This window comes from Balaenoptera physalus (genome assembly GCF_965194825.1).
Source record: "Balaenoptera physalus genome assembly, chromosome: 12".
Classification (NCBI taxonomy): domain Eukaryota; kingdom Metazoa; phylum Chordata; class Mammalia; order Artiodactyla; family Balaenopteridae; genus Balaenoptera; species Balaenoptera physalus.
This window is the reverse complement of record NC_138897.1, coordinates 9,431,567-9,448,498: the sequence shown is the minus strand read 5'-3', so window position 1 is coordinate 9,448,498 and position 16,932 is coordinate 9,431,567. Positions and strand designations below refer to the sequence as shown.

Genomic DNA, 16,932 nt, shown 5'->3' with positions numbered 1-16,932 from the left:
AAAAGAGTGTATAGTGTGGTTGGGTTATGGAAAAGAGAACAATTTCAGAAAGAGCCTTACTGGTCCAATAGTGAAGAGCCGACTCAGAACCAGCAAGGAGGGAGCTTATTGCATCGTTCTGATCAAGCATAACAATACACATGATTTTCACTCCTCTGGCTAGAAACTGCAAAATGCAATTGCCTTCGTTGCATCTTAATTGTATTCTATGTTGTGGCTAGGTAAAAATTTATTTTTATTTATCTTGCTAAAGGGTGTGTAGATCTTTGTAAATATGTAAATTGGTATCTTTCATGCATTTTAGAGAATTATTAGTTTTTATCTTTTCAAATAATACTTTTCTTCTTCCTCTCCTTTCTGTCTGAAAATCCAATTACACATATGTTAGACCTTCTTAGTAGTAGCTCTCACCTGTTATCACCAAACCAAAATTTTCCTCTTGAGTAGGAGACCCACACAGCAACATAAGCAAACAGACCTTTACTAAAAGAAATACTAAAAGGTTTTCTTCAGCATATAGAAAATTACCTCAGGTGGAAGCTGGAAGATAAGAAAGGAATGAATAGCAATGGGATGAGGGGAATTCTGTGGGTAAATGCAAATAAATATTGATGCCCATTGTCCTAGAAAAACCATTGGTGGAGTTTGTTTCAGACTTGGAATAAAGGTGCCTTGATGCAGAGAGGATTTTGATTTGGTGCTTCCAGTTGCTGAAGGCTCTAACAATATGGCAGCATTTAAAAATAAGTTCATAACTTGAGATTGAGTCAATTTTCTATTGCTAATTTGTTAAAATTCTCAAGATATGAAATAGTCTTGCTTTGCTTCCATAGCTGTTCTTTTTCAAATTAACACACTATCCAAGTTCAACAGTAAAATAGATTTTAACCCAGTTTTTCAAACTATTGACTTCCAATAGTCAGTGGTGTCTTCTTGCCTAGCTACCAGTTAACTCCAATATTATAAAGTTAAGAAGATAAATAAAAATATTCTCAATATTTTAACTATATATGGCATTTTCTCATAAAGGGAATACTTAACAATATTTGTTATGATATAAAAGCCATTCTACCCTTCTTACTTGGATACAAGGTTTCATATTCTATAAAAGTTATCGTCAGTCATAAATGAACACATTTTTAAGAAAATCATGAAGTAAAATTATAGAAAGTCCTGTGCGCAAGAGTAGGATAGTTGTGATTGTATGTAATATGTGTAATTTTCACAATTATTTAAAAGACAAAAATAAAATTTAAATCAATATAGATTGTGACTATACAATTAAAATCCATTGACTTGGGCTTCCCTGGTGGCACAGCGGTTAAGAATCCACCTGCCAATGCAGGGAACGTGGGTTCGAGCCCTGGTCCAGGAAGATCCCACATGCCGTGAAGCAACTAAGCCCGTGTGCCACAACTACTGAGCCTGCGCTCTAGAGCCCGCGAGCCACAACTGCTGAGCCCTCGTGCCACAACTACTGAAGCCCGCATGCCTAGATCCTGTGCTCCGCAACAAGAGAAGCCACCGTAATGAGAAGCCCGCGCACCACAATGAAGAGTAGCCCCTGCTCGCCACAACTAGAGAAAGCTCTCGTGCAGCAACGAAGACCCCAAAGCAGACAAAAATAAAAATAAATAAAATAAATTAAAAAAAAAATCCATTGACTTGAGATTTTTAAATAAAATAAGAGTATCACTTATCACAAGGAGAAAGAAAATCACACAATATACAAAGCTTTCAACAAGCATAGAGATTTTAAAGGAGCTGCTTGCAGGGAAGAAATGAAGCTTAGGAAAATAACAAAAATGTATAACTTTATAATTTAAGAGAAGCTCATCTTAAGGGTCTTTTATATTCTGTCAAATATTTCATTTTCAAAACATCTGTGTCATACTATGTACGTGATATTGGCTGCTGTAAAATATCATATGCCCTGTGCAGAATTAATCTGTTTTTCTCCCCTCCTCTTGACTGTAAACACTGATCCGTTCCCTCTGAAAGTTATAATTTATCATGTTGTTAAGCCATTCCTAATTAAGGCCATCAACATATATTATAGAATAGAAAGCTAAGCCCTTTTAGTTTGAGGGTTTCATGCTGGTACAGAGGATACCTAATTTGAATTATTTTCTACTTACTATTAAGTCTATATTTAAATCCTTGTCAAATCCACATAACTCAATCTCAGCCTTAATTTTTAATAAATATTCCATTTGCTTGATTGGAGATACCTATACATATTGCTAAAACCTGCCCACTTAGTTCTAAAGAACTACTCTCCCTGATGATTTGGTAAGGTGCCTTTTATCTTTGACTATTTTTGTCACAATTAACAGACACCTTAGATACATTTAATGCTCCTCCATCTGATTTTGAGTATTATCATTTTTCAGAGATTTCTACAAAACCCCAACTACTGGATCTGAAGTTAGTGGATCATGACACTGGTCTAGATAAAAGCTAGTGTCCATTCAGATACTCTGACTTAGACCGAGAGTTACCAATCTATCTGGGGAACCAAGCCTATAGCTGGACTGGTGACTTTAGTTCTGATTTATTTCCTCTACCCTCCACCAAGGTCCAAACCCATATGCATTATGACATGTGATAAGTGATGGCATCAACCATACACATGTTACAGGTTGTTTTGACAATCAGTGAAATCATGTATTTGAGTGGGCTGTATAAGCTGGGGTAACACAATAAAAATGTCCATTATTTATAAGATTACTCCAAAGGGTATTTATTTTTGTATCAAAGGGATATAACTCTTATTTCTTTAAGTCTGTTGTTTTTATTGACATTTCTGAGTTGAAAATGTGTAAAACAAGAAAGAATACCACAGGAAAGCTGTCAAAAACACTAGTGAGTTCCAAGACATTGAAATTGCCAGAGTGGGGAGACACGGCCCACACACCCACGATGAAACAGTAGACCACACCTCCCCAGCCACCATGCACAGGGCTCCTCTCCAAGTGGAGTGGGCAAGACCAGGTGGTGAGTCAACAGAACTGTAGTATTTCTTCCCCCGATTGGAATGCAATTTAATAGAGCTTCTTTTATTATATAAAAGAGATCATTTACTTTGATTGACTCCCATTTATTTTTTATTTTTTTGAAAAATTTAACTGCTTACGGGTTTTTATGATTTTAAACAGCTTACAAGGTGGTGTGAAAAGACTCAAAATATCCATGAATATGTATCACTTAGGCATTCACTCCGTTGAAAGAGCCTCACGCCTCTAGGCAAGCATGTGCCATCTGGAGCCGTATAATTTCCAAAAACTCAGAATTGCAAGGGAAATATTCCAAAGAGTCAAGCCACCACCACAAAACTGTAGTCACAGCCTTCCAATAAAGGTTCTGCAAGAGTTCCTAATCATTGTGAAACCTGAGGGTAACGAGGGAAAACATCAAAAAACTACTTTGCTATGGATTTCTAACTGTTCTAATTAGAAATCCAGACCGTGTGTTTCTCTCTTGAGGACCATCCAGCCTTGACTGTGGCTAAAGTTCCAGATGTGAGCTAGGAGAACATTGCTCCTTCAGTACAGATACAGCTACATTTACAACTCTCCCACAGGACTTTTAAATTCTATATTCTGTTTACTTAAATATATCATGTATATTTTTACCTTAAGAAATTAGGCTCCTGAAAGAAGCTGAATTTAGTAAACATTGGCTACGATAAAAGTAGCTTTTTTTTAATAAATTACGATGTGAAAAATAGCCTGAAAGATGAATAAATCCTCATCCAACTCTGACAACAACACTAGCTCTTTGACATTTGTGACATTTTGAACATCAGAGAACTCCGCTCAGAAGGAACATTCCTCCATTACTGTATCCTTCTTGCCAACCTCTTCACCTTTTTGTTTTCTCACCTCGGTGCTCCCCAATTTTCACATCATTCCAAACATGATTAACATTTCTTTCCTTTCTGAGGGAGGAGATCTTATTAACCACCAGTGGTTCAGAAACTTGATTAGCAGGGGTTGCCATATGGCATTTTCAAAATTGTTTTTTATCTGCATAATGCCATTGGATCTTTTCATTAAACACCAAACTGCAAGAAAAATTAGAGACGGCTTGGCATGCCTGCTGAGTCTTACTGGATTTTAGCTGTGCTCACAGGAGTTAAGAAAACCCGAAATCAAATTCAAATCTTACGGACACACACACACACACATTCAAATAATAAACCTGCAAGAAATGAGAGAAATTTTGATGAGTGTGAAATTACCTGTTCTTCAGAGACAAGAGTAAAACCATAACTGGAGAAATTTCTAGTATTTCTATAATAAAAAACGGGCAGATCTATTTATTTTCTCAGAATTTTCACACTCAGACACTAGTTAATGCGAAATTGGGGCGTAAAGTACAACTTACTATTCTTGATCAATGGGAGTAGCTAAAATAATGTCCCCCCATCTATTTTTCCCTTAATGGACCATACGTGTTGTTTCTGTCCTTGATGGGTTTATTTTTCATCTTCAGTCAAGGAAACCAAATAGATGATACCTGTATGGCAGTCCCTCCCAGCCTGCTACCCGCCCCCCAATTTCCCAGGCTTCATCAACCATGGCAGATACCACTGCTTCTCACAGCACCGTTTCCTGCTGAATGTATCATGAAATCCTTCCCAGCACCGTCCTCCAGAACAATTAGCTACTTTCATCAACATGAGCTGGCACAAGAGACACGACTTATTTTGTATCTTCATTAAATCACCCAGATTATCTCTCACCTCTAAGGTGCTACTCCTCCCCCACCATCTTTATCCTTTTAGGAAATCAGATTCCAAATCACAGGAATTGCTTCTTAATTTGTCCCTGTACATTTTATATAATTGAGTCATATTCTATTAAACTTGGAAGAAAATTAACTGTCCCTCTGATGCAATATTAATTTTATAGAAGGGGAAATGAAGGCCTAGAATTAACTAACTTGCACATTTTTTCATGACAACTTAGCTGTGAGTTCCATGGTGAAACACAGACATCTGAATGCTAAATCTGGGCATAATTCTACTGTAGTATACTGGCGTCCCACATCGTTTTAAAGAACAGATAAAAGTTTTCTATTTTTAGTGTTTAGAAAATCCTATCAGAGATAACCTATTATTTGCTCACTATTAATGCATTTTATTCAAAAGTTTTAATGAGAGTAATAATTCAACATTTGTTGAATACTTATTATAATCGAAGTACTTTGTTCATCACTTTATGTGTAATGAATATTTACATTGTTTGATGACAGCTGCCCATTCACACCCAGGTCTATCTAACTCAAGGTGACCTTCCCACTAAACACTGGTTCTCTTCTATTTTATTTTTTAGGTTTTATTTTAATTGAGGTAAAATTCACATAACATAAAATCAGCCATTTGAAAATGTACGACTCAGTGGCATTCACAATATTGTGCAATCATCACATCTATGTAGTTCCAAAACATTTTCATCACCCCAAAAGGAAACACCATATCCTTTAAGCAGTCACTTTCCATTCCTCCCTCTTCCCAGCCCCTGGCAACCACTAATTTGATTTCTGTCTCTGTGGATTTACCTGTTCTGGACACTTCATATAAAGAGGATCATAAAATAGGTGATCTTTGGTGTCTGGCATTTTGCACTTAGCGTAACGTTTCATGTCCATCCACGTTGAAGCATGTGTTAGTCCTTCATGCTAGATTCTCAATCTATTCCATTGATCTCTATGTTGATATAAGCCATGATCTATATGCTTTTTACACTTTAAAGTGACTTTGGTTCAAACACACACACACATACACAATGCACACAACACACCCTTGCAATGAAGCACAGTAAAGTAAAGGAAGAAAGGAAGCTTCCTTTCACACGTATTATCTCAGACTTCACATCCACCAAAGGGAAAGAATGTCTTCGTAGTCCCCCTACCTTCTGCATAATCAGGGGCATTTTCAGGATCTTGAAACTCTTCTCGTTAGTGAGAATCCTAACACAGGCCTCAGCCCCAGTACATTCTCTTTTATAGGAGAAGTGTGTTTCATGCCAGGTTTTATTACCACTGTGACGTGTGCTAAGTAAAAATTCCCTCCCTCCTTCCTCCTTTCCCAGTTCATACAGTGTTAGTTTCTCTACCTAACTTGGTAAAAATAGAGGAATGGGAGAAATCACATCTGAGTTCCTTCATAGAATATTTTGTAGGTCTCCCTCACATGTATTTACAAGTATACTCCAAGAAGTACCTCTCAGGACCACAGGCTCTCCACTAAAATCATATAAATCTACTCAAAGTGATTTTTCAGAACTACTGCCCTAGACTGGGTTAATTGCATTTATCCCTGGTTTAGGATTCACCCAGAAGACACCCCAAATTTATTTAATACACATTTATTGACTGCTTGCTGGTCAGGTCCTGTAATCAACATTTCTGTTGAGGAACAGAAATCATTAACAAACTTTTCATGTCTAAAAGGATGTTGATCTCCAAAGAGGTAATGTGGTTAATTTTATGAAAAAATCCAAAGTAAAAGTCTTAGTTCCAAAATAAAATGTTAAATTCTGGATATCCAAATTTCTTGAAAATAATTTACGGATCACTCCACTAACCCTGATAATTTGGGTGAATATAAGAGGACATAATACTCTCCACATTTGATGTAGGTATAGGGCTGCTCTTGGGACTGTGCATCAATGGCATGGTTGTTACGGATAGTAAAGTGTTTGGGAGCCTTTTTGTTAAATTCTGCAATGCAAATGAATCTCTTTATGAAGGATGTAAGCTTTACAAAGTATGTAAGCTAGCCAGAGTTACTAATAACCTCACACTCAGTTGAACATGGGGGAAATAGGAGCCTAAGGAAAGATTCTGAGTGGGATGCACACTTGGTAAAGAAGGATGCAACTCCTTAAGACCTGTGTCTCATAGATACTAAAATGTTCAACCCATTGGGACCAATTTCACTGGCAAAGCTTAAATGGAAGGAGTTTCGTGAATGAAGTGAGCTTTATGAATATATGCACATCTAAAAGGCAGAGTATTTGAAATTTCTCTCCTAAGAGTTCCTTCTTTAAATTGGCCAGAGTGGTCTGGAAGTGGTGAAATATGTACATTTTGACCAGCATCACTCCCTGTAACTAACGAACGCTGTTTGCATCCCACTTTCTATCTCCTGAGTACCCACCTTTTATCTCACTGCAAGACTTTTACTCAAATATCTGCAACTGTCTACATGAAGGCATTCTCTGGCCACGACAGTGTGCTCCATCCAGTGTGGAAGGGAAGTAGGAAGTACTAGGTGAGCAGCCCTAATGGAACAGTGGAATTGGTAGGTAAGGCTCATGATTCTTGCGCCCTCGGTCAGGACACCTCTAAGGCATACTCTACGTGGCAGTGCACAGGCCCCAGTGAGAGGGCTCCAGGTGACCAGTGTTAACCTGCTCACTGGGACATAGTGCTTTTCTAGCTTCCTTTCTAGTCTCTCTTTCCTGCTGCCATAGCTTTGCTTTCTGGGATCCCCTCTGCTTTGATCATCCCAGGAGGTAGATGGACCCCCATCCAAAGTTTTGTTCAGGGGTCAATGCAAATGATGTCTCACCGATATCAAGAGGATGTGAAAAGATTAATATTTACATAATTGAGGTCCGTGGGGGAGAGCAGAGCAGGCCTCTCAAGCAGGTCTGAGACTGCTTGAGAAAGCAAGGAAAGGAAAGTAGCCTGGATTTGTGTTGTGTTTAAGGGCGGGGCCGAGATGAGCAATCCCACCCAACAGAGGCTTGCAACACTCGCGTGGTTTGAACCTTCTTCCTGCAATGCCAAAAGGGGAGCACCCGGTCTTTCTCATCACCTCCCACACATGTGAGGCTGAAAGAGGGATGAGGCATAAAAGTTGTCAGCATTCAGACCTCAAAAATGGGGTCAGACTCTTTATTACAGTTCACACCAATGTTTGACTGATGACTGAAATGTAACAATATTTATTTAATTGCATTTGAGCTTACTGGTGTGCGTCATTGTGGCGCTCTGTGACTGAGGCCTGAGGCCAGGAGGGAGGTGAAAGCTCTCTTGCGTGCGTGCCTTGACACTGTATGGGTACTGAGATGGTCAGTAGCTGTTTCTTGTTGGTGTCAGGGATGAAGCAGCTTTCAACTGACCGAAATATATTCAGGAATTTAACTGAATTGGTGGGAGGTGTGCTTGCACTATGTGTGGGGCAATTGTTTATCCCTTTTTGTAGGCTCTTTTGTGAGTATCTGTATGTCCTTAATTAGTGTGTCAAATGAATCTCCTTAGAGGGCGACATCATCAATGTCATGTCATATCTGTGCTCCTGGAGAAAGACTGAAGCAGTTAAAATCTTTCCTGCAGAGTTTGTGCATGATGGCAAGGCTATGGAGGTTCCCCAGTGGTAGCCTAGGAAATGTGTAGTTTGTCCCTTTGGAGATGAAGGCGACTGCAGCTAAGAGGCTATTGAAATAGGCACTGAAGAGAATATATTGGCCAGATATATAATGCAAAAATATTCACTGGTTGCTAATTGGAAGGAGTCGATAATTTCAATAATATTGGGTGTGGCAACCATAATGGAATCCATAGGGTTAAAGTTGCAATACTGCACCTCGAGGTACCATTTATTTTTTTCAGGGTTTAAAAAATAGGCTAAGTTGGGCTGTAAAGAAGCAGTAGAGATATTTACGCCTTCACTAATTAGGTCTTATATAATAAGTTTCAAACCTTGACGGCCCTGTTTAATTTATATTAGACCATATTAACTATTTTAACTGGGAGGTAAGGTCCATGGCGTTACATTTTATCAAGCTAATTTGTAAGTGCCAGAGACGTAATTTAATTTTAATACATTATTCATTAGGTCAGAGCATCCATGCCCTCTATAAGATACTTTAGGGGAATGGATGCTAGGACTATGGGCAATTTAAGCAAGGCAATAGTTCTGAAGAGGCATGCCTGTGTGTCCTCTATTTTATACCCAGTAACTCCTCTAAGTTAATAGGGGGCACCATGTTTAAATTTAGTGGAATCTCCTCATCCAAATTTAAGTCCCAGTATTAAGGACAAGAAAGTTTTCAGTTGGTTTATTTTCTGTAGATGTTAAAGTTAATTCAAAACCTGTATCACAGAGGTGCAGAAGCCATTCGACACTCTTTTATCTTTATATTGTATAATTTTTAAAATTTTGGATTTCCAGTTAGATCAAATTGTGGACCTTCATTTTAGTTTTGTTGTTGCTTTCATGTCTCCTTCCCCTGTATCCAGGTCTCTTTTTGTTTTTCATTCATTTCTATCTTTTCGATGTTTTTTTAAAATCACTAGATTTATTCCAGGGTGAGCCTCCTTACCCTGTTTGCCTTTATAATTTTTTTCTTCCAAGAAGCCACAAATCAGTATTGTCAGGTTTAGGGGCCTCCCTCATGGCAATGGGTGCTTTATAGGGTTTAAAGCCCCCAGACCTAAGTAGGTTTGAATCGGCCTCTTTGCTATGCCACAGGTGTGCCAAGTATGTATTTCTGCATAACCCAGAGGGTGAGGATCTTTTTCATGATAGAATTATAGATAGCAACAGCAGCAGAAATATTTAAGAGTCCTGGTGAACCATCCATGATTAAGAGTATGGGTCTCACCTCATGGCAGCTTTTTTTCTCTCTTCTCTCCTTTGTTTCTCCTTCTCTCTCTCTCTCTCTCCACCCTAAAAACTGCTCCTTGTGAATGATCACCCAATGGGCCCACATCTCCCACAGGGCATTTTTTCCTCTGAACAATCTACAGATCAGGGGCCAACACCTGATGGAATTGCATAACCAATCTGTCACAGGGTACAGTTTCCCCTTGAGCCTAGCATCAGCCACAGCTTTATTCTAAAACACAGGAGGTAGGTTTTGGCTGATGCATATGACCCAGGGAGGGTCACTTTAAGGAACTCTCCAATCCCATACTCCCATACCTAAATGCCAAGTAATTATCAGACTTAGTCTGGCTAAATCTGTAACAGGCTTGGTAGGACTCAACAGTGCAACACAAAGCGGACAGTAGTGCAAAGTGCATGCTTGCTATCAAGCAGATTAGCAAAGCAAACAAGAGAACAAAGACCCATGGTGATGGTGGTCATTGTCTTGACATCGTAATCACAAGGCCAATTTGTTATGGCCCATCTGCCTTTGCAGGTGAAGACACCTTCCCAAATAAATGACATAATCCTTGATGGATCCAACTTAAGACAGAACACTTTTATCCTGGTAACCAAACTGGCCACCTCATTTGAGCAACTGTTCTTCACTTATTCCATGCCTGGCTGCTAATCACACTTCCCCCATTCTCTTTGGCCAAAGGAATGGGTGCTCAGGCCATGGCTAACCAAGCTGAGTATCCTAGGTAACTGACCAAAGTGATTGTTCAAGGATTGGTATGTAACTCAATCTAGGTCAATACCAAGACTTTCCCTGGAATTTTATTGTGGATCTATTTAGTGGAAGAAATAAACTCTCTTTACTGAGGCCTAAGATAACATAAACCTGCAATCACATGTGTTGACAGCTGGAGAAGGTCTATCTGCAGAAAGAGAAGACAAGACCATTTTGCAGAAAGAAACAGGGACAGATTCTGGTTTGGGGTTGGAGAGCAAGACTGAGAGCCAAAGAGAGAGCCAGAGCACGAGAGAGAAAGAAAAAAGAATACAATGAACATTATAATAGGAGTTCATGGATCCCGCAAGGTCTTTATCATTTATTTAAACATACACACACACACAATTTGTTTCAGCTAGTTTGAGCTGGATTTTCTGATGTGCCACATATCCCAGATATTATGTATTCATATGAAAAGTGGGACAGATTTAGTGTGGAAGGAGAAGAGATTTGTTTTCCTAATAGCATATCAACAAGAATGAGTTTGTCTAGTTTATACAATGACCTATTGCCTTGAAAGAAGTAGTCTAACAATCAGAGACATGATGGATAAGTTTAGAAAGGGGTTTGTTCTATTTCTGTTCCTTATCCTTTTTTAGCTTGTCCTTATCCCTTTATTATATTTATTGTTGCACATTTTCTTTCTTATGAGACATAAGCAAGGTAAACATAGAACCTATCACCGACATTCTCCTACTACCAATTCCATACTCAATAAATATGTATTGAGTGAATGGATATAAGGGTAGAGCTGAGATAACCTTTAAAATATAAAAAAGTAATGTGAACTTAGATCCTCTGAAATATCAGGTGTCTAACCCCACTTCTGAAAGCTCTCACAAGATGATCCATTCAGAATATTTAAAAGAGTAACCATCTCACATGGCATAAAAATAAAGATCTTAAGCTCCAAACCTAAAACTTCAAAGGAAAAGGAATGCCAAATATAAACCCTGTGTTTTTTTTTAAATTTCTCTATAGATCATTGATTTTGTCTTTCCTGTATTTCTTTTTAGACACTAGTCTTATGGAAAAAAATTTATGTAAAAGTTGAACCAGGGCTTCCCTGGTGGCGCAGTGGTTGAAAGTCTGCCTGCCAATGCAGGGGACACGGGTTCGAGCCCTGGTCTGGGAGGATCCCACATGCCGCAGAGCAACTAAGCCCGTGAGCCACAATTACTGAGCCTGCGTGTCTGGAGCCTGTGTTCCGCAACGAGAGGCCGCGATAATGAGAGGCCCGCGCACCGCGATGAAGAATGGCCCCCACTTGCCTCAACTAGAGAAAGCCCTCGCACAGAAACGACGACCCAACACAGCCAAAAATAAATAATTAATTAATTAATTTAAAAAAAAAGTTGAACCATAAATCTAAGATATAATGCAACCAGTGATGAAAGAAAAATAAATATAAATGTGTATATTCTGGACATCTGACTCCCTTAAGTAATTTTATTATTCAGCCAAATAAAAATTCTAAATTTACTGATTTACTGGTACCATTCTTCAATATCCCTCTTTATTTTTACCTAATTTATATTATTTCATTACAAATAGATTTACATATATATATATATATATATATATATATATATATATATGGTGTTTAGAATGATCAAAATATTGGAGATTCAATTTTTAAATTCTGATGAAAAGTTATGAAACATCTATTTAGATTCTCTAAATAACTTATACCTATATTTTCTATTTTATGTTTTCTAAAAGATTGAAGCTGATGCATAATGATATTGCTACTGTTCCAGTCTACATTCCTTTATAGTCTATATTCTGCAATGTTTATTCATCACTGTGAATATGGTTTTAAAGTCATGCATAGAAATACATGGTATTAAAGGAGGTTTTGTTACAGTAAAAGCCATTTTAATCTGAGCTGAACATAAAAAAAAAATCATTTAGCTCTAGCTCTTGACATATGTTTTTAAATGAATTCTTTGTTTTCTGAAAAGCAATTACAGGTGCAAGTAGTACTTTTCTACCTCTCAGATCTCAGGGTATGGATCCACAGAATACAAGGAAGGAACTTAGCACCATAATGTACTGCATCGGGATCAAAGTTAAAGTACTTTCCTTAAATTGGCTCTTTGCAAAAAGCTTTCTGACATAGAGATTGATGTTGGCAGTTAATTCCATAATTTTTATAAATACACAGCACAGTAATGTTGGCTCTTACAGGTCTTTCTGTAATACAATGAGGATTCTCGGAGTACTTGAGAAAAAAGAGACTTACTGAATTTCCAAGATTTCCCCTCCTGCTGTTATATGAGTCATTTCTGTCTTCGTTGCTAAATTCTGAACAGTTCAAAGCAAGAATTTCACCTTCTTCTTTATATTCCTCATGAAACCTTGGGAAATGTTTTGCACACAGGAGTCCCTAAAAACTCTGATGTGTTATGGACACAACTGAAAAAGCTCTGGAATCTGCCAATGATTCAGAAAGAAATTTCATGTATAGAACGATCACCTAAAGCAGCAAGCAAACAAGTTATAAAACAAATAATTTTCAATTATTTTGGTTCAATTTTGTTCCTGCATTTGATTTTTACATTTGTTTTTATACTCTTAGGAGACATCTATGATTTTTAGCAAAAAAATAAAAAATCAATGCCTTGTTAAAAAAAAAAAGAAAAAGAAATCATCACCTCAAGGCACTCATTAAAAAGTGAAACTCCTCAGCCGAACATCCCAGGTTGGGATTCTCTGGTGCTCTGAACACCTCCATATGCCTCTTCTAAATTTTAATTGCTCTATATTCCATGTTCGGTGAGCCAAAGTGTACACTTTAACCAAAACTAGTTTTATCCAATCAAGTACAGGAAAAGAGCGAAAAAAGAGGGGAGGAAGGAAGGAGGGGAGGGAGGCAGGAAGGAAGGGCTTTTCCACCTGACTTTTGCTCAATTAAATAAGACATTTTATTACTTGATGAGGTTCATGTAGAATATTCTACCAAGGACTAAATTAAGCCTGAGAAACTAGCTATTTTTAGGAAAGATCTGTTCACCCATAGTGACTTAATTTGTGTATATCCACCACAAAATGAGGAGAGCATTGGTAATTTTCCAGTCAATTTTATCATCAAACACAAGGAGTTTGGATGTTTTGCTCCATAATGATACTCTCTTTAGTATCTTGCAATCTGAGATGTGTTTTCTTCCTACATAAACCTTTTTATTCCTGTCTCCATACTCTGTACATTTTGAATCCCTCCCACATCTAGTTATTGTCATTTCATACTGTTTCCAATCTGTGCCCACTTCCAAAACTGTGTCTTTACAAATCTTTAAGAAATTAAGGCTCAAAGCATGTTTTCCTTTTTTTTTTCTATTTTCCCAGAGGTGTTTGAGTCAGACAAAATAAAAGTAAAGTAAAGGTTATTATTGATCTTATATCACTCTTTAAAATCTACCATATATATATATACACGGTAGATTATATACCGTATATATACATATATATGGTATATATATCTCCAAAAAAAAAAAGAAGAGCTGTGTAAATTTTGGACAAACCTGAATCAAATTTCAAGCAGATTCTTATATGATAATCCTACGGAGTTTACTCTCTTTCACTCTCTGTCTCTGTCTCTGTCTCTGCCTCTGTCTATCTCTATCTCTCTTTTTTCCCCTTGCAGTGCTCCTGTTCCCAGCTGGAGAAGGTGGGTTCTTTTTAAGTTGATACCTGTCTGTGCTGACTTCCACAATAGAATACTCTCTGCTTTGTATATATTCTTAAACCAGGCTTTGTTTGAAATATTGTTGTTAGCAAAATCTACTACGCAATTTCCAAATTACAGTCAAAGTTAATATGTACTTCCTGAGTGAGACCTCTCCTAGTATACTCTTGGTTTCTAAACAAATGATTAATGTGTACCTATCCGGCACATAATTATACATATCAACAAATATAAATCAATAAAAAATACATTTAGTTTTTGTTAATGTGGGGAAACATTTCACCACTTACAACTAATAAAATTAATAGAAAACATCTCACTGGAAGTATTATTTTTAGAGTATATGCTGCTTATTCTATCCCATAGACATTCATTTAGAACTTAATGTGTCAGGCCCTGGGCTTCGGTCAGAAGATGGCTCCTCATTTGTTTTTAAAGGAAAAAAAAAAACAGGTTAATATGTGTGCGATTGTGTTTCACCATGATTAATTCCAGGAAAACTTTTGAGATTTGAAGCTAGGTGAGCATCAGCAGGAAACCTGTGTGACCCCAGAAAAAGAGTACAGACACTTCAAACTATGCTAGTTTTAAAGTCTGAAATTTTCTTGTGAAAACAAAAGAATAGGAAATTTCAGACAGCAATTTATTGGCATCTATGATTTCCTATTGTTGAGGATAATGCATATTACTTGAGAAAACTTTTACATGTAAATCACTTATTTTGCCATCAGAGAAGAATTGTTTGTTCAAAAAGAATCAATGAAGACTATATCAGAATCATTTGGTGATGAATTTTAATAAGATTTATAATTATAGAGATTCATGTGTTAAGACATTTTGAACTGATCTACAATAAAAATGTGCATAGATATCTAAAGATATTAAATTACACAAGTCCCATTTCATCTAAATGCCAACTCTTTAAAAAACACTACAATAGCATTCATATGCATAACTGCTTTATAGTTTACTATCAACAATCTGATTTTTAATTTACATTAAACAATAACTGATTTACAAATTAAAATTATCTTTGAAAGCCACATTCATAATGTTTACAGCTATGAGAAAATTCCTAGAGTTATTCACATCACCCACATCCACAGGAAGTTCTGTGGAAGCTTCCTACTTACTAAAGAAATCTTTTGAATACACCTTATCATCATTTCATAAGCAATAATTAGTTATAAGTAGCCAATCTATCAGGAAGTAACTATACATAAAGTCCTCTCTTCAATTAGTCTTGGCTTGGGTTAATAACATTGGGATGGCTAGAATATAGGAGAAAAATACGGAAAAAACAGTAATGACTAATTTCTGAACATGGGAATCTTTGAGAAAAGATAGGAAGACTGAATCAGAGAGGTGATTGTTTTCACAGAATTTCCCTTCCTGATGTTGTAGGCACTGAAAAATTATCTTGGTTGACACAATTCTCAAAGGGTTGAGTCATCTCACTATTTACAATAATAATATTACAATAATTACTATTTTTATTATTGTTTCATGTCTGTAGTTAGTTAAGATGATAAACGTCACTTGCCTATTAACATATATCAAAACCCCAAGTTGGATTTATACATGTTTTACAAACTGGTTCAAGAGAAAAATGATTCATCAGAAACCTTATATCATGCACTAATAAACTGTGTGCTGCAGCCAAGAGAAGCCATTTGAAGAGTCAAATGTGGAGAGGGGGGTTTATGAAAGTCAACATTCAGCATTGAAAAGAATCAGACTTACCTCTATAAACATTTAGATTCTGACACAGAGATGCATATTTAGCACTTGGCAAGAAAAATGGCAGAGATAATGCTGTTTCTACTGAGTTTGATTAACTTTTCTGTTAAAACCACAACCTTTGGTATTTACTTTATAGATTCTCAAGAAGAGATTGCCTGCCTGTTACAAATTCAATGAGAAAAAGGCTGATAGCCAGAAATTTAGTTAAGTTTAGTGATAAGGAATGTCATCAATACCTGGCGTGGAGAGTGTCACTTCATTCTGAAGTTGAAAAGTGTTTTCAATGCACAGAATGCTCGTGTTATTAGAGTAGCAACTGAATAAAGGGCTGATGATATGTCTTATAAAGAGTTAAACAGGGGTCTTCCCTGGTGGTGCAGTGGTTGAGGGTCTGCCTGCCAATGCAGGGGACACGGGTTCGAGCCCTGGGCTGGGAGAATCCCACATGCCGCGGAGCAACTAGGCCCGTGAGCCACAGCTGCTGAGCCTGCGCGTCTGGAGCCCGTGCTCCGCAACGAGAGGCCACGACACTGAAGGGCCCGCGCACCACAGTGAAGAGTGGCCCCCACTTGCCACAGCTGGAGAAGGCCCTCGCACAGAAACGAAGACCCAACACAGCTAAAAATAAATAAATAAATAAAAACTTAAAAAAAAATTTCAGTGTTGTAATTCTAAAAAAAAAAAAAAAAAAAAGAGTTAAACAGGGAGCAAGAGTACAGGAGTGACAAAACAGTCAAAGAGAGCAGTAACACATGAATTCTCAGAAGAAAAAAAAAATAATGTGTCTTAGGAAATTTAGAGCCAAGTTAAAACCATATAGTAGACGGAAAAATATCTGTGGAGTGAGGAATAACCAGAAAATATTATTGCTTAGCTAACAGATATTTAGAGTAGCCTAAAGAACTTAAATCAGAAGATATAAGTGGAAATGTAAATGATTAAACAGCAAACTCTAAAGAGTCAGTTATTAATGCAAAATTATATAGACCTCTAAAGGGAAAGCAGGTGTTCTGAAAGTCCACAGTGCAGCCAAAATAAGAACGGAGTTTAGTATTAGAAGGTTCCAGAAAGAAAGTAATTTCCTAAATCCAACATAAT

General features: G+C 37.2%; 1 long non-coding RNA gene across 1 annotated transcript in view; it reads right to left on the bottom strand.

The window, feature by feature from the left end:
* LOC309639130 overlaps nt 1-16,446 on the bottom strand; it is a 590,998-nt gene extending 574,552 nt beyond the window's left edge. The window contains exon 1 of the long non-coding RNA XR_014251492.1: nt 16,404-16,446. This is a non-coding gene — a long non-coding RNA (uncharacterized lncRNA). The remainder of the gene's footprint in view (nt 1-16,403) is intronic.
* Between the last annotated feature and the right edge of the window lie 486 nt (nt 16,447-16,932).